This window comes from Myodes glareolus, chromosome 13, assembly GCF_982192425.1.
Source record: "Myodes glareolus chromosome 13, mMyoGla1.1, whole genome shotgun sequence".
NCBI lineage: Eukaryota > Metazoa > Chordata > Mammalia > Rodentia > Cricetidae > Myodes > Myodes glareolus.
This window is the reverse complement of record NC_142038.1, coordinates 69,289,288-69,309,116: the sequence shown is the minus strand read 5'-3', so window position 1 is coordinate 69,309,116 and position 19,829 is coordinate 69,289,288.

Sequence of the window (19,829 nt, the reverse complement as noted above, 5' to 3'; positions counted from 1 at the left end):
AATTAATCTTGTATCCAGTCACATTGCTGAAGATGGTTATCAGCTGTAGGAGTTCCCTGGTAGAATTTTTGGCATCACTTATGTGTACTATAAAACATGTGTAAAGTTTCACCATCATTAAGCAATGAGTCAATAACAAATTTGCTGTAACTTTCTATATGTTTGTTGTGAAGGGTTTATTTGTGCTTTGGTATCTAACTCTATATGCTTTTAATCCGATTATCTTATTTACCAGTCACTATGAAATTTCTGTAAAAGCTATTCTTTTCAAGCATTTTTCCGAACTTTGTCACTTCCCTCTTCAGAGAATTTAAATTCACCATAACAGGCAAATAAACCTGTGTCTCAGCCCCATGGTGTCCCATTTGAAGATTTTTTTCTAGATAGATTCTGTTGCTCTTTTCCAATTGATTTATTTTTGTTTCTTCAATAACGATATGTCATGAATCACATACACTACAGATTTCAGCATAGACTAAATTTTCAACTCCTATGATTTAAGTCATCTTAGTATCCCTTCATATCTTTAGATAGCATATTAAAACTTTCCCTTTGTTAGATGTGTGAAATATAGTTTGTTTTAGTTTTATCATTTAGCATAGAAATTCTGGCTTTTTATGTATTTGTTAAAATGTTATCCTGATTGTAGCTTTTCTGATTCTTTTCTTTACCTGAAAATCATTAAGTGGATGAGACATTGTAGGCTTACTTTCTTATGCAGACAAATTTTAATTCATTAAACACCTCTACATAATATGGTTTGTTTGGGGCAACAGTTAAACTTGGAGTTTTATTTCATCCAGCCTTTTTTTATTCTTTGTTATTTAAAATTACAACATCTTGCAGTTAGTAAAATTTGTCATTACTATTGCTGGAGTACAGGCTTTTGAAAACTTCCTTGTCCCCGTGCCTGATGAGAACACTAGAAGAGATTCCTAAGTGTGTCTGAGTTGTGGTAACTTTGCGTACAGTTTTCTTTAGTGATTTTCTGCTCAGGCTTAGGTAGTTGCAAAATGTTTTGTTGCTATTCTGTACTCATCAGACTGTTTTTATGAGATGTCTTAAAGATCTTAGCAGCACTGTGACTATAAAACTCTGGTCTGGTAGTATCCCCATTCTCTCTGATTTCCTTCTCTTTGCTCCCAATTCTGTTTCTGTCAAACTAGCAGCTCTTTCTCCTCACTTCAGAGGCTGCAAGACACAGCATGAGACCCCATCAGATGTTTTGGTAAACAAGTATATTTGTGGAACTAACCTGATTCTTGGGTGTCACATATTGACTCTCATTGCCTGATGTACAGTATTTTCAGAGCTATTGTTTTCTATAATTTATTGGTTTTGTGTTTTTAAGCTATTCCTAACAAGAGTTGGGTTCATCTACCTCCACCTTGATGAGGAGTATAAGTCTTTTTATCAAATCATAATATTCCAGAAAACCAAATGTCAAACATTCTCATAGAACAAAGCAATGGCACCTAAAAATATTTAAAGGTCCATTATCATTGAAAGCAATAGAATCAAGACCAGAAGAGCATTTAAATTTTCATTGCTCATCAAAGATTTGCACAAAGATCATTTTGCACTTTTGCAAATATATGTGTTTACTTACTCATGAGTAGTAAAAACTGTTTTACATATTAATGAATAAATAAAAGCTTTCTTCTGTATTTGTTGCATGAAAAGATACTTTACCACTGAGCTATCTCCTTGACCCCTATTTAGAACTTTGAATGAGCTATGAGATAGAAATCAAAGATATATAGTAGCAGATTAATACAGATATATTTCATAGATATGATGAATCACAGAGGTCCTGGAGGATACAGCTTGGAAATATGGAGACTGGAGTAGGCCAAGTCAGCAGTTGAGAAAAGGAAGTCTACTGAAGTGTCTTTCTACTTTTTCGCCCATAAAAGAAGGATTATTTGTTACAAAAGTACACAATTTTCTATAACTAATTCCTATTTCTCTCTTATAAAAATGAAAGATGCCCCAGAATATTTAATAATAAGATACAAAACAAATGTCATATGTGGGCAAATGCTTAATTAATCTGAAATAAAGGAGTTGATGGCATGAGCAATAAAGACCAGGTTGGTTATTACTATTATATATAAATAAACCTCTCTACATATGTGAGGAGAATCAGGGAAAAATAATGACGGAATCTGAAAGAATAGAACAATGTAAGAACTTCAAGCAAATAACACAATGTAATGTCACAATAAGAAAAAGTTGTTTGGGGGACCCAGAAAGTATGTTTCATTGTTAAATCAAGAGTTGGTTCATATCAAAGGGAGAAATAACAAGTGACACAGTGTCTGAAAATGTGACCCACAATTGCACTGATTTTCTGTTTTCTATGCAACATCAAAAGATTGGAGAAGTCAGAAAAAAAGTAATGAACTGTGTAAAACAGAAGAGAAAGTCTCCAAGCTCCCAAAGTAATACAAGGAAAAAGAGATAGAGAACAGAGAAAAGTTAGAAGTATGATATATGACTGACTAATTTGGGAAATGTGTGTGTGCGCGCACACGTGTGTGTAAGTATGTATTTATCAATTTGAAGATAATGAGAAAGGATAATTAGTTTAAAATATGCATTTTTAATTTTCTGATGATACACAGTCATTTACATAACAATTGTATTAAAAGAGTCATGGCCTTATAAGACTTCTAAACTTTAAGTAGAAGTAAATCACAGATATTATTCAGGTATAAAATTGAATTATTGTTAAATAAAAAAGTTATGGATTAATTTTCTTCAAAAATTAAATCCTAGTAAAACTATATTTTCAGATGTAGACAAAAAGTAATCTATTCACCTTTTATTCTGACATAGTGTTAAAGGGAAATGGTGATGTCTGGCCTACTCTGAGTGGCTCTCTACTCCCCTGTATCCTAGCTGCCCACCACGGGCTCCTGGCACTTTACTATGATGTTCTATCTGCTTTCTATTCTATTCCTCAGTCTCTACACATTCTGAAACCTTTATTCTGAAACCTTTCTATGTATGTGATGAATTGGATGTGCTTAGGATTATATTCTATATTCTCATAATTTATTACTTACTATTTATTCTCACAATAGTAATTTCTTTCTTTTGTCATTTTTATTGTTTTATTCTATCAGGCAATACATCCTGGCCTTCCCTCTAAGTTTCCCTTTCCTCTATTCCTCTAGGTTATCCCTTACTTTTCTCCTTGCCCCCAAATCCATTCCACCTCATTTTCTCTTTAGAAAAGAGCAGGTCTCCCAGGGTTATCAACAAAATACAACACAAAAGGTCACAACAAGACTAGGCAGAACTGCTCATATCAAGACTGGACAGGCAACCCAGTAGGAGGAAAAGGCTCTGCTGAGCATGGGGAGCAGTCAGAGGCACCTCCACTCCCATTGTTAAGTACCCCACAAGAACATTAACTACTAAAATCCTTCCTCCTCCTCTTCTGCAGTGTTCCTGGAGCTCCACATAATGTTTGACTGTGAATCTCTGTTTCTCTTCCCACCAGTTTTTGAATGTCTTACTTGTTTGTTTTCTGAGACAGGATCTCACTTAGTCAAAGCAGATCTCAAACTCTGCATGTAGCTCCTGCTTCAGCCTCCCAATTGTTGAGATTGTGAATGTACATCGCAGTGCCAGGCTAGCGATTCTTTCTGGTGTTTGTGTGTGTGTGTGTGTGTGTGTGTGTGTGTGTGTGTGTGTGTGATTTCTTCAGTGAAGAAATTCATTTTTTATTGAGGTTGTGAAAAGCTATTTAATTGCTTTCTTTTTTTTTTTTAGAATTTTACTTTTTTACTTTTTTTCGTTTTTGTTTCTCAAGTCAGGGTTTCTCTGTAGTATTGGTGCCTGTCTTAAACTAGCTCTTACAGACTAGGCAAACTGTCGGTACCCAGGTTTTTTCCCCTTTGCTCGAGGTGCTATGCGGGGGCCATTTTTCCTCTGACTTCCTGGTTTCTCTGCTCACTGCACCAGCCTGAGGGGTTAGCTTAGAGAGAACTTGCCCTCTTTTGTTATGGTCATTCCACCTGCAAGCAAGGTTCCCTGAACAGCTGCTCTCTGACCTTGGGACTTCTTCTTTCCCTGTTCCGGATGGGAGGGGGCTGTTGTCCTTCTGCCCATAGTATATATGCTCGACTTGTGCTTAATAAAGTTGCCATTTACTCCTTTGGTGAATGAGCTTGGTCTCTCTGTGTGTCTGTTCAACCCTTAGGATATTTATCCATTCTCGTGGACTTGATTCGGGAGGTGCGGGCCTGAATCGGGAGTGGGAATTCACAGAAAAGTGCAGGCAACAGAAAACCTCGAACTCAGAGCTATCTGCCTGCCTCTCCATTATGGGTGCTAGAATTAAAGGTGTGTGCCACCACTGCCTGGCTTAATTTTTTACTTTTTTAAAAAAGTCATCACATTTTATTACTCTTTCAATTTTTCTCAATTTTTCAGTTACCTAATGACACACAAAACTGATCATCTTCACATGTCCACTTGCCATCTATCTTGTTTTTTTCCTTTTTGAAATTATTTTTTAAATTTTATCATTAAAACATTTCTCTCTTTTTTTCCCTCTCCCCAAATCCTTCCATATAACCCTCCCTCCTGAATCTCTTATAAGTTCATGGCCTCTATACACACACACACACACACACACACACACAGAGAGAGAGAGAGAGAGAGAGAGAGAGAGAGAGAGATGCCTTTTGCTTCATGCAATACACATGCACACATACATGCTGACACATCACAGCACTTCTGGCTATGTAGAGTTTGAAGACAACTTATGGAAAAAGATCTACAGTGAAGGCACTTATTGCCAAGTCTGATCACTTATTGAGTTATCTCACTGACCTTAGTTCATTAATTCTTAAACCACATAAATAATTGTACTTATTTTTTTTATTTTGATATTTGACCACTACTTGTGTCTGGAAGTCTGAGTAAATTATGTCATTAAGTCTGAATGTATATTTCATTATCTTCATTCATAAAATGTTGTATACTTAGGTGGTTTCATGGCCTGTGGACTATTTTGTTGTTGTTGTTTGTCTTTCCCAATCTGCTTTTTTTGTTAATTTTATTTATTTACTTTTTTTATTAAATATGTCTGCCTCCTCCCATCTCCCTATTTTCCTCTAACTTCCCCCATTTCACCTTCCTCTCCACCTCCAGTCCTAGGAGAAGTCAGGGTGTCCTGCCCTGTGGGAAGTCCAAGTCCCTCCCCCCTTCATCCAGGTTTAGGAAGGTATGCATACAAACAGACTAGGCTCCCAAAAAAACAGTACATGCAGAAGAATCAAACCCCGGTGGCATTATCATTGACATCTCAGTCTGCCCTCATTGTCAGCCACATTTAGAGAGTCCGGTTTGATCACATGCTCGTTCAGTCCCAGTCCAGCTGGCCTTGGTGAGCTCCCATTAGATAAGTTACACAGTCTCCATGGGTGGATGCACCCCTCGAGGTCCTGACTTCCTTGCTCATGTTCTCCCTCTTTCTGCTTTTCATCTGGTCCTTGGGAGCTCAGTCCAGTGCTCCAATGTTGATCTCTGTCTCTATCTCCATCTATTGCCAGATGAAGGTTCTATGGTGATATGCAAGATATTCATCAGTGTGGCTATGGGAGAAGGCCACACTGCTGCCCAAAGACCTAGCTGGAGAAATCCCTTTGGACACCTGGAAACCCCTGCAATCCCCATCAAAATCCCAACAAAATTCTTCACAGATTTTGAGAGAACAATTAACAACTAAACAACTAAACTAATTAACAATTAAAGTTGATTAACTTTATATGGAAAAAAAACCCCACAGGATAGCGAAAACAATCCTATGCAATTAAAGTACTTCTGGAGGCATTACCAGCCCTGACTTTAAACCCTACTACAGAGTTACAGTAATGAAAACTGCTTGGTATTAGCACAAAAACAGAGATGTTGACTAATGGAATTGAATTGAAGACCAAGATATTAATCCACAAATTTATGAACACCTAATTTTTGATAAAGGAGCTAAAATTAAACAATGGAAGAAAGAAAGCATCTTTAACAAATGGTGCTGGCATAACTGGATGTAAACTTGTAGAAGAATTAAAATAGATCCATATCTATCACCATACACAAAACTCAGGTCCTAATGGTTTAAAGACCTCAATGTAAATCTGAACACACTGAACCTGATAGAAGAGAAAGTGGGAAGTAGTCTGCAACATATGGGCACAGGAGACCACGTCCTACATATAACCCCAGCAGCACAGTCAATAAGAGCAGCAATGAATAAATGGGACCTCCTGAAACTGAGAAGTTTCTGCAATGCAAAGACACTGTCATTAAGACAAAAAGGCAACCTACTGATTGGGAGAAGACCTTCACCGACCCCACATCAGACAAAGGTCTGATCTCCAAAATATATAAAGAACACAAGAAACTAGACATAAAACCTCTAATTAACCCAATTAAAAAACGGGGTACTGAACTGAACAGAGAATTCTCAACAGAAGTTCAAATGGCCAAAAGACACTTAAGATCATGCTCAATCTTCTTAGCGATCAGTGAAATGCAAATCAAAACCACTTTGAGATACCATCTTACACCTGTCAGAATCGCTAAAATCAAAAACACCAATGATAGCCTATCCTGGAGAGGATGTGAAGTAAGGAGAACACTCATCCATTGTTGGTGGGAATGCAAACTTGTGCAGCCACTGTGGAAATCAGTGTGGTGGTTTCTCAGGAAACTGGGAGTCAACCTACCTCAGAACCCAGCAATTCTACTCTTGTGAATATACCCAAGAGATGCCCAATCATACTATAAAAATAAAAGCATTTGTTCAACTATGTTCATAGCAGCACTATTTGTAATAGCCAGAACCTGGAAACAACCTAGGTGCCCCTCAATAGAAGAATGGATAAAGACGGTGTGGCACATATACACTTTAGAGTTCTACTCAGTGTCAAAAAACAATGACACCTTGAATTTTGCATGCAAATGGATGGAAATAGAAAACACTTTACTGAGTGAGATAACCCAGACCCTAAAAGAGGAATATGGTGTATACTCACTCATAAGTGGATTCTAGCCATAAACAAAGACCATTGAGTCCATAGTTCGTGATCATAGAGAAGCTAAATAAGAAGGTGAATCCAAAGAAAAACATATATTTATCCTCCTGAATATTGGAAGTAGACAAGATCGCAGGGCAAAAGTTGGGATCACGGGGATGGGGGTGGTTGGGGAGATAGGGAAAGAGAAGGGAGAGGGGGAAGATTGGGAATAGCTGGGGGAATGGGATGGTTGAGATGGAGGAAGGGTCAATATGGGTGCAGGGAAGAAGATATCGTAACGAAGGGAGCCATTTTAGTCAGGAGACTTGGCCCAATCTGCTTTTGATGTGTTTCTTTATCTCCGCATTAAGCAAGCCAAATTGAAATACATGGTAGTGCCACTTGCCTATTTCCTTTTCTTTCCATAAACAAAAATACTCTCAATATTACTATAAAATTCAGTTTGCTATAGTTTTATGTCTATAGACTTTATCTGATTAAAAATAAACTTGTAAAGCATCCGATCAAAGAATTGCAGAAAAACAAAACATGAGAAATGAATCATAAATAATTATCCTTTTCAGAGGAGAAAAGATAAACGTTGTATAGTTGCTGTAGATACTGATTTTGATAATAAATACTTGAAACTGTTCTCATTAACTGGTTTTCGAGGATGAACATATCTCTAGAGAATATGTGTGTTAACTGCAGGATGAGGAGCTTGTATTTATTTTTGAAAAACAGATTCATCAAAGCACTGTGGATTTATTTGTGTTAAATCAGAGAACTGACAAAATTCTCAGTTTTAGATAGGCAGGTCCTCTGATATAATAAATGTTCAATGTGATTAATACTTCATCTACTTTATAATTTACAGTATGGAAAGTCTCATTTCCTTGTAGAAGCATTACAAGTTGTCAAGTCCTATCCAGAATCTATGAGGAAGAAGAAACTGTCTACAACCTAATGAAGACACTTTAAGGAGCTGAGGTGGAAGGTTCACAAGGCTGGGGCTGGTGTTTCTGACACAGGAAGCTTCCAGGGACTGCTATGCCCTTGGCCTGCACAATGAGAGCCTCTGCTTTCTTTGTTCCATAGGAAAAGAAAAGAACATTTTGACGACTTGAATGAAAATGCCCCCCACCAAGGCTCACATATTTGAATATTTGGTTCCTGGTTCCTGGAATTCTTACTGAAAAGATTAGGGCAAGTGCCCTGCTGGAAGATCTGTATCCCTGGGGGTGGTACAACTTTGATGGTTCAAAAGCTCCTGCCAGTGCCTCCTCGACCTCCATCCCCATGTGTAACCTGAATGTCAGACGTGGGCCCTGAGTACCCAATCACCAGTACAGCATGTATATTTTCTCATAGTCTGTGGGAAATGAAAGTCACAAGACAGAATCTTGACTGAGAATCCTGAAGAAAGAATGCAGGTCCTCATTCTGTGCCACACACCATCCCGCTGGTGCTGCTGTCTCTCTTTTCTGGGAGGGTCCTTGTGGCTGATACCTGCATTTCTTTTTTTTTCAAGTTCTTTAATTAATTAATTTATTTTTTATTTATTAAAAATTTCCACCTCCTCCCTGCCTCCCTCTTCCCTCCCCGTGGCCACCTCCCCCTCCCTCTCTAGTCCTAAGAGCAGTCAGGGTTCCCTGCCCCATGAGAAGTCCAAGGTCCTCCCCTCTCCATCTGCATTTCTAATATTTTACCCTTCCATCAAGCGTCACTTCACTGGTCTCCACTGCCTAAATTTTCCAAACAGAAATTGAGTCTCTTTCGTTTTTCCTCCCATTAGTTTTTATAGGAAAGTGCAAGTTTCCTGTTTAGGTATCCCATTTCTTGTCTTTTTGTACGTGCTATTCAAAACACTCTGGGATTTAAATTCAATCTTACTGATTTATTTCTTTCTCATTTTCCATTTCTGTGTAAAACACTTTCGAGTGTCAAGTTTCTTTTCAAATATACACTTTGTGAAGAAATGCATTGATCCCTGTTTGTTTTGTGAATTCTTGTATTTCACAGGTGAAGAATTGTTATCTGAAAACCAAAATATGTGAATTCAACTAAAGCATGGAAACTGCAAATCTTCTATGTTGATAACAATTCTCTTTAGTAACCCCAGTTTGAAGTGGCTCCCACTGAAACAAATAAGAACATCTAAATACAAGATTAATAGAAATCATACCTGGCAATTAGAAATTTTAATCAAGTAGATTTACTTCCTTTCAAAACAGCCAACTAAAAATATTCTTCAGGCTCCAAATAAGTTGATTCTCAACAACAGAGATTTCAGAAAGTTCTTTGGAAATGAAATTAATTTCTGCCAAAGGAACCACTTCTGTGTGTGCAAGCCTAGGGCTGTAAGCTGGTCCACAATGTAGAATTTAGGATTAGCACTGAGGAAGTTCTAAGGACTATTATACTTTTCCTATTGTAACAGGATTGTGATGATCATGTTGAGTTTGGTGATAGAGAGGATGAGGAGGAGGAGGAGGAAGTTGTGGCTTTTCAGACGGAAAGTTAAGCATGAAGGGAAAGCTTGGCAGGTGGTTCATACCTGTGTATAATATACAATGTTTTAGGATACAGAGGGTTGTTTATGAACATGACCACCTATGAGGTACCAGGCAGAACAATTCAGCACTGAAAACTGAAGGTCAATGGGAAGCCCAAGTGTATCACACATAATCCTCAGTGATAGAGCTAATTGCTGCCAAAATAAATTCCTCTTGTAGAAATACTAATAAGGGGAGCAAATATGAACACCTCACCAAACTTGCTGACTCATGAGGTGGTTTTATGCGCTGCTGTGCCTTATGTGGTTACAGCTCTACAGAGAGGAAAGACACATCTATGAGAGCATTGCTCTGGGTCCAGAATCAGATCATCCTCAAAGCAACAGGCACACATGTGAGTAACAATGCTTACAGGGAAGGAGTTGAGTGTGAGAAAGAGGAGTGACTTTCTGCAGCCCTGAGCTGCCATCAGCACTGCCTGCTAAGAGGCCAATGATGAATTATTGCTAGTGGTACGTAGGCACAAGGTCCCTCCTCCCATTATCTGGGTTCCAAACACAGATGGTAACACACTGGAAGCATCATTGTGTTCATTTAAAGAATAGAGATAGTGTGAGTTTAAAAAGATGAAAAACAGAAAGAGAATAAAACGTAGAAAGGGAAAAAGAAAACCACAGGTAAGAAAAGGAAAACAGGAGAATGAGGAAGGAGAAGAGGAAGGAGCAATAGAAGGAAGGACAAGAAGAGAAGAAGATGAAGACAGAGGAAAATAGGAAGAGAAAAGTAATGAAGGCTGCCCCAAGTCCCAGAAATTTGAAATGTTAATGCTTTTTAAGTATACTTTCTGCTTAACCTCTGTTGTTTTCAAAAGATGTTTATAATTATACCAATTTAGTGTAATTTACAATTATTCCCTTAAGATTAAAATAAAATCAGTAAGCATGTTTAATATAAAAACTTAACCATCTAAAAAAAACACAACATATATTAGAGAACATTTCTTATTTCCAATGATCTAATTTTTTAAAGAAATTTCTTCATTAACTTTAAGCAAACAGCATGAAAATAGTTATTCTTTACATGTTCATTAACCATATACAGCTACTACATTACTAAGAGTTTTGACTGTAGTCAAATACCTAAAAATCTTACATCATAATTTAGAATTGACTCTACGCCCAACCTTCAGAAGGAAACTTGGCTCAGTCAGCCATACTAAATAAAATAAACCAACACATGTTCATCTGAAGTGTTTCTATGCTAAATTTAAATTTTGGAGTCGAATAAGAGGGTTCATGCAAACATAAAACCCTGAGTAGACCCCAGCACCATGTAAATCACGGTGAGCATTAGGAACATGGAGACACATGTTTCTAATCCCAGACCTGAGGATGAAGAAATAAACAGGCTTACAAGTCAGTCAGATTTGTTCAGTCAGTTACATACCAGACTCAGAGAGAGACCCTGCCTAGAAAAGTAAAATGGAGCCGTGATTACAGCAACCTTGTGTTGGCATTCAATCTTTTCACATAAAACAAAAATAAAGCATAAGAAAACAAAGCAAAACAAAAAAACAAACAAAGAACACACAATACATAAAATTGATTGTTTTAGACGTTGACTGTTAGGAATAGTATTAGATTATTTTTCCAAGTTTCTAATGACTATACTCTCAACTGCCTTTCCTTCTTGGCCTAACTATGAACAACTTCTTTTGGTTCTTGCCCAAGACTTGCTGATGGGCACAGCCAATTGATTTGCAGATGAAGAAGCTTTTCTCTCCCAATGGCTTTTTCCTCACAACCTATTTCTAAATATAGCATGCTCAGAGCTCTATAAATGTCAGTTTGCTTTCTATTCTCTGTATCACCATTTTGATGAGTGTTACTATCTGCCTCCTAGTCATGGAGCCTTTCTTAAGATGTATCTTGAAATGCAGATTTATTCTTACTAACCTTCTATAGACTTCTACTGCTTGTTTGATCAAAAAGCAACAGATGATACAACCTAGATTTCTGCTGTTATGTAAAATCTCTGTGATCTAATGTGGTATCCTATATCAATCAAACTTTACAAATATTAGTGTCTATCCATGTGTCCACTTATGTGAATCTCCACATGGTAGTTACTTTTCTATGATAAACAGCATGACCAAAGCAAATTATTAAATAAAACAGAAGCAAGAACAACTGAGAGCTTAAACCACAAACTGCAGGCAGAAGCAGGAATACACTGGGGATGGCATGAGTCTTTAAAACCTCAAACCCTAGCCTTAGTGATACACTCCTTCAAGAAGCCCACACATTCTAATCCTCTGCTAAAAGTTCCACTAACTGGGGACTGACAGATGTGGAATTCTCCTCTGTATGCTGGGAATATGTTTTATTACCATTGGTTAATAAAGAAACTACTTTGGTTTACAGCAGGGAAGAATATAGCAAAGTGGGAAATCCAAGCAGAGATAAAGGAAGAAAGAAGGCAGATTCAGGGAGACACCATGTAACTGCCAAAGAGAAAGACACTGGAGACTTACCAGTAAGCCACAGCCTTGTGGTGATACACAAATTAATAGAAATGAGTCAATTTAAGATGTAAGAGCTCGGGGGCAGGCGGTGAGAGCAAAGGGGCGGGAGTCACTTTGTTCTGATAGCCGGCCTGCAGCAGCTAAGACCGTAGGCAGGGACTTTTCTGACCAGCAAGGGGCTCTGATCCTATGCAGGGGTAAGTGTGTGGACCGGTGAGGGGACACACAATATTCCCGCCATCCTTATCTCCCTGGCTACTCCAAAGGGGCAGCTTCCCCCAGCTAATCCCTCTCTCCTGCTACGTCAGCCTAGCTTTTGGCCTCGAACCCCTGCCCTCCCCTCTCCCTTTTTCAGGGCTTAAATTCCTCCATCTCAGCCAGGGTGGGCACCATGGGTCTGGATAGGTGGTGAGTGCAAAGGGAAGGAAGACCCTTTGTTCTAATAGCCTGCCTGCAGCTAGCTAAGACTGCAGGCAAAGTGATTCTTGGGTAGCAAGGGACACTAATCCAGTAGAAGAAGACCCAGCGGAGGGAAGAGCCATTGGAGAGCATCTGAAGGAAGAGATGGGCAGGCGCCAAGGCAAGAATTCCTCCAACAATCTGAAAAACAACATGAAATCACCAGATCCCAGCGATCTTACGACAGAAGGACTCGAACGCCCTATTCCGGAAGAAGTGGAAAACAGTGTCATTATGAAAGCAATAGAGGCTATAAAACAGGGTATGAATAACTCACTTAAAGAAATAGAAGAGAAATACAACAAAAAAATGGAAGAAATGAGTAAAGAAATGGAAGACAAATATAACAAAAAGTTTGAAGAAATGAGTAAATTTGTAAATGATACCCTGGGAAACCAAGAAAAAGCAATCAAACAGGTAATGGAATCAGTGCAAGAATTGAAAACTGAAATGGAGGCAGTGAAGAAAACACAAACCGAGGGCCGGCTGGATATGGAAAATCGAGGTAAACAAACGGAGACTACAGAATCAAGCTTAACCAATAGAATACAAGAGATAGAAGAACGAATCTCAGATTATGAAGACACCATAGAGAAAATAAAAGCCCTGACCAAAGAAAACAGCAAATCCAACAAATTCTCATCACAAAACATTCAGGAAATATGGGACATAATAAAAAAACCAAATCTAAGAATAATAGGAGTAGAAGAAGGAGAAGAAGTGCAGATCAAAGGTCCAGAAGATATATTCAACAAAATTATAGAAGAAAACTTTCCCAACCTAAAGAGGGATATTCCTATGAAGGTGCAAGAAGCATACAGAACACCGAATAGACTGGATCAGAAAAAAACGTCCCCTCGCCATATAATAATCAAAACACAAAGCAGTCAGATTAAAGAAAGGATATTAAGAGCTGCAAAGGAAAAAGGTCAAGTAACCTATAAAGGTAAACCTATCAGACTTACACCAGACTTCTCTATAGAAACCATGAAAGCCAGAAGGTCCTGGATAGAGGTACTGCAGAAATTAAGGGACCATGGATGCAAGTCCAAACTACTTTACCCAGCCAAGCTTTCGTTCACTATCAACGGAGAAAACAAAATTTTCCAGGATAAAAACAAATTTAAACAATATGTAACTACTAATCCAGCCTTACAGAGAATACTAGAAGGAAAATTACATCCCAAGGAATCCAACACTGCCAACACTGACTACAATAATTCAGACATCTAGCGACCCTTCACTAGCACAATTCAAAGAAGGAAAACACATACACTCTATTACCACCAGAAAAATGACTGGAGTCAACAACCAATGGTCATTAATATCTCTTAATATCAATGGACTCAATTCACCTATAAAGAGGCACAGACTTAGAGATTGGATACGAAAACAGGATCCAACATTCTGCTGTTTACAAGAAACACAACTCAACCACAAAGACAGCCACCTACTCAGAGTAAAGGGTTGGGAAAAGGTCTTCCAAGCAAATGGACCTAAGAAACAAGCGGGTGTGGCCATTCTAATATCTAACAAAATCGACTTCAAACTAAAATCAATCAGAAGAGATGGAGATGGACATTTCATACTCATAACAGGAACAACTCATCAGGAAGAAGTCTCAATCCTGAATATCTATGCCCCTAATGTAAAGGCACCCACATATGTAAAAGAAACTCTTCTAGAACTCAAGGCAGTCATCAAACCACACACGCTAATAGTAGGAGACTTCAACACTCCTCTCTCACCAATGGACAGGTCAATCAGACAGAAACCAAACAGAGAATTAAGAGATTTATTGGAGGTATTGAATCAAATGGACTTAACAGACATCTATAGAACACTCCACCCAAATAGGAAAGAATATACCTTCTTCTCTGCAGTTCATGGAACCTTCTCGAAGATTGACCACATACTCGGCAACAAAGCAAACTCCCACAGATACAAAAAATATTAGTAACCACCTGTGTATTGTCAGATCACCATGGATTAAAATTAGAATTCAACAACAATGCTACCCCTAGGAAGTCAACAAACTCATGGAAGTTGAACAGTCAACTACTAAATCACCCCTGGGTCAAGGACGAAATTAAGAAAGAAATTAAAGTCTTCCTTGAATTTAATGAAAACAAAGACACAACATACTCAAACCTATGGGACACTATGAAAGCAGTGCTAAGAGGAAAGTTCATAGCAATAGGTGCCCAAATAAAGAAAACGGAGAAAGCACACATTGGAGACCTAACAGCACACTTGAAAGCTCTAGAAAAAAAAGAAGCTGATTTACCCAGGAGGAGTAGAAGACTGGAAATAATCAAACTGAGGGCTGAAATCAACAAAATAGAAACAGAGAAAACAATCCAAAGAATCAATGAATCAAAAAGCTGGTTCTTGGAGAAAATTAACAAGATTGACAAACCCCTATCCAAACTAATCAAACGGCAGAGAGAGCACATGCAAATTAATAGGATCAGAAATGAAAAGGGGGATATAACCACAGACTCAGAGGAAATTCAGAGAATCATTAGATCTTACTACGAAAGTTTATATGCCACAAAGTTGGAAAATGTAAAAGAAATGGACATTTTTTTAGATAAGTACCATATACCAAAGTTGAACCAAGAACAGGTGAATAATCTAAATAGACCTGTTAGTCGTGAAGAACTAGAAGCTGTTATCAGAAATCTCCCTACCAAAAAAAGTCCAGGACCAGATGGTTTCAATGCAGAATTCTACCAGAATTTCCAGGAAGAGCTAATTCCTATACTCCTTAATGTATTCCATAATATAGAAACAGAAGAGTCATTGCCAAACTCCTTTTATGAAGCTACAGTTACCCTAATACCAAAACCACACAAAGACACAACCAAGAAAGAGAATTACAGGCCAATCTCACTCATGAACTTCGACGCGAAAATTCTCAATAAAATCCTGGCAAACCGAATCCAAGAACACATTAGAAAAATTATTCATTATGATCAAGTAGGCTTCATCCCAGAGATGCAGGGCTGGTTCAATATACGCAAATCTATCAATGTAATCCATCATATAAATAAACTGAAAGAAAAAAATCATATGATCATTTCATTGGATGCTGAAAAAGCATTTGACAAAATTCAACACCCATTTATGATAAAGGTGTTGGAGAGACTGGGGATACAAGGATCATACCTAAATATAATAAAAGCAATATACAGCAAGCCGACAGCTAACATCAAAATGAATGGAGAGAAACTCAAAGCCTTTCCACTAAAATCAGGAACACGACAAGGCTGTCCACTCTCTCCATACCTCTTCAATATAGTGCTTGAAGTTCTAGCAATAGCAATAAGACAACATAAGGAGATCAAGGGGATTCGAATAGGAAAGGATGAAGTTAAACTTTCGTTATTTGCTGACGATATGATAGTGTACATAAGTGACCCCAAAAACTCTACCAAAGAACTCCTACAGCTGATAAACACCTTTAGTAACGTGGCAGGATACAAGATCAACTCCAAAAAATCAGTGGCCCTCCTATACACGAAGGATAAAGAAGCTGAGAGGGAAATCAGAGAAACATCACCTTTCACGATAGCCACAAATAGCATAAAATATCTTGGGGTTACTCTAACCAAGGAAGTGAAAGACCTATTTGACAAGAACTTTAAGTCTTTGAAGAAAGAAATTGAGGAGGATACCAGAAAATGGAAAGATCTCCCTTGTTCTTGGATTGGGAGGATCAACATAGTAAAAATGGCAATTCTACCAAAAGCAATCTATAGATTCAATGCAATCCCCATCAAAATCCCATCAAACTTCTTCACAGACCTTGAGAAAACAATAATCAAGTTTATTTGGAAAAACAAAAAACCCAGGATAGCCAAAACAATCTTATACAATACAGGAACTTCAGGAGGCATTACCGTCCCTGACTTCAAACTCTATTACAGAGCTACAGTATTGAAAACAGCTTGGTATTGGCATAAGAACAGAGAAGTCGACCTATGGAATCGAATAGAAGACCCGGATATTAACCCACAAACCTATGAGCACCTAATTTTTGACAAGGGAGCTAAAGGTATACAATGGAAGAAGGAAAGCATCTTTAACAAATGGTGCTGGCATAACTGGATGTCAACCTGTAGAAGGATGAAAGTAGATCCATACCTATCACCATGCACAAAACTCAGGTCCAAATGGATTAAAGACATCAACATTAATCCGTCCACTTTGAACCTGATAGAAGAGAAAGTGGGAAGTAGTCTACAAGATATAGGCACAGGAGGCCTCTTCCTAAGTAGGACCCCAGCAGCACAGACAATAAGAGAAACAATGAATAAATGGGATCTACTGAACCTGAGAAGCTTCTGTAAAGCAAAGGACACTGTCAGTAAGACAAAAAGGCTGCCTTCTGACTGGGAGAAGATCTTCACCAACCCCTCATCAGACAAAGGTCTGATCTCCAAAATATACAAAGAACTCAAGAAACTAGGCACTAAATCTCTAAATAACCCAATTAAAAAATGGGGTACTGAACTTAACAGAGAATTCACAACAGATGAACTTCGAATGGCCAGAAGACACTTAAGGTCATGCTCAACCTCCTTAGCGATCAGGGAAATGCAAATCAAAACCACTTTGAGATACCATCTTACACCTGTCAGAATAGCTAAAGTCAAAAACACCAATGATAGCCTATGCTGGAGAGGATGTGGGGTGAGGGGAACACTCATTCATTGTTGGTGGGAATGCAAACTTGTGCAGCCACTGTGGAAATCAGTGTGGCGGTTTCTCAGGAAACTGGGAGTCAACCTCCCTCAGGACCCAGCAATTCCACTCTTGGGAATTTACCCTAGAGATTCCCTAGCATACAACAAAAGCATTTGTTCAACTATGTTCATAGCAGCACTATTTGTAATAGCCAGAACCTGGAAACAGCCGAGGTGCCCCTCAATAGAAGAATGGTTAAAAAAGGTGTGGAACATATACACGTTAGAGTTTTACTCATCGGTAAAAAATATTGACATCTTGAATTTTGCATGCAAATGGATGGACATAGAAAACGCTTTACTGAGTGAGGTAAGCCAGGACCCAAAAAGAGGAACACGGTATGTATTCACTCATAAGTGGATTCTAACCATAATTTAAAGGTATTTGAGCCTATTTTTCGTGATCCTAGAGAAGCTAAATAAGAAGACGATCCTGATGAAGATTATTTAGCTATCCGCCAGGAGGTAGGAAATAGTCAAGAGTCCCAGGTAACCTTGGGTGCATGGGGGGGGTGTGGGAGGGTTGTTGGTAGGGGAGAGGGTTAGAGAGAAGGGAGTAGGGGAGGAATGGAGAAAGCTCGGTTGACCGGGATGGGGGGAAGGGAGGAAGGATGAATAAGGGATCAGGGAAGAATATATTTCAACTAAGGGAGTCATTTTAGGGTTTATAGGAAACTTGATTATATATGGGATCCCAGGTCCAAGGAGAGATCCCCAGATTGTTCTCTGGACAGAGGAGAGGGTGCCTGAACCGGCCTTGGCCCACAACCAAACTGATGAATATTTTGCATGTCACCATAGAACCCTCATCTGGCGATGGATGGAGATGGAGGCGGAGAACCACGTTGGAACACTGGACCTAGCTCCCTAGGTCCAAATGAGAGGCAGAAGGAAAGAGATCGTGAGCAATGAAGGCAAGGGCACAGGAAACCTTCATCCGACGTTGGATGGCGATACAGATGGAGACCCATATTGGAACACCGAACTGAGCACTCCACAGTCCAAATGAGGAACAGAATGATGAAGAAAATAAAAAAAGTAATCAGGACTGCGAGGGATGCGAGCACCCACTGATACAAGGGGACTGATATAATGGGAGTTCACCAAGGCCTGTTGGACTGGGACTGAACGAGGACATGATCCAGCCAGATTCTCTGAATGTGGCTGGCCCGGAGCCTTTTTGAAAAGCCGTTGACAATGACACTGGGACTTGCTTCCTCTGCATGTACTGGATTTTGGCGCTCCAGTCTGTTTGGACTCTCACCTTCCCTGGACCTGGAGGGAGGGGGGAGGAACTCGGGCTTCCCACAGGGCAGGAAACCCTGACTGCTCTGGGGGATGGAGAGGGAGGGGGAGTGGGAGTGGGGGGAGTGGGAGGGTGGTGGGAGGAGGGGCTGAAATGGAAACTTTTATAATTTAATAATAAAAAAATAGAAAAAAAATAAAAAAAAGATGTAAGAGCTCGCTGGAAATACTCATGAGCAGAGTAGTCAAATATTTGAGTTTATGGGGAATTTTCAGTCAGATATTACACCCCAATCCTGGGTCCTCATAGATTCCTGTCCATTTTATCATGGAATATGAATTTAGTTCAACTTCAAAATCTCCATTTCCATTCACAATCTCAACACTTTTAAAGTACAAACTCTCTTCTGGGATTGTAGGCAAGCCCGTCATCATTCACCTTTAAAAATCAAGAGGAACATTACATACTTTTGAAAGGTATTGACACAGAGTATATGGTAATACAAAGAGAGAAAAATGGAGATATAGTGAGAAGAATATACTGGTCCAAAGCAGGAATAAAACTCAGCAGGGTAAGTGAAATCATGTAGCTCAATATCCAATGTCAAATATGGTTCTATCCCTCTAGCTGCACTGTTCAGAAAGACTTTCTCTCTCTCCCTTTCTCTCTTGGGCTGGTTCCACTTCCTGTCTGCAGCTCTTCTTGCCAGACATTCCATACTTCTGCCACCTCTAGCATCTTGTGGTTTCTAATGTAATTGATTAATTGCAATTCAGGCATTACTTTCACAGCTTCATGCAGTGACTCCCCTGGCACACTACAGACCTCTGTGACTATCCGTAAGTATGGGAGAAGATGCAATGGCCCTTTTATTAGTGTATCCTTCATGACTCTAAAACCAGTACCACACAGATGACACTGTGAAGTTTGACTACCAACTCAGCTTAACCAAGTAGTCCTTGGGTCACAATTGTAACAACTTTGATTGGTTGTCTTTCAGCAACAGAAAATACATTAGGCCCTTTTTTTCTTTAACAAATTTGAAGCTGTTGGACACACACCCCCTTTATTCCAATACAGATCAGAATTCTCATTTATCTTGTTATTTCTTTCATTATATCAATCTTCCTGGTGTTCTCTTTTCTCTCTAAACTTGACATTTTCCTCACTTTCTCCTTTTCATTATAAACATGTATATGAATGATTACTAGTAACAACAAAGAGAGTCAATATTAGGCTATCTTGAAATCTCTACAGCCAAAGAAATTAGTCCTTTAAATTTTAATTTAGACTCAGTCA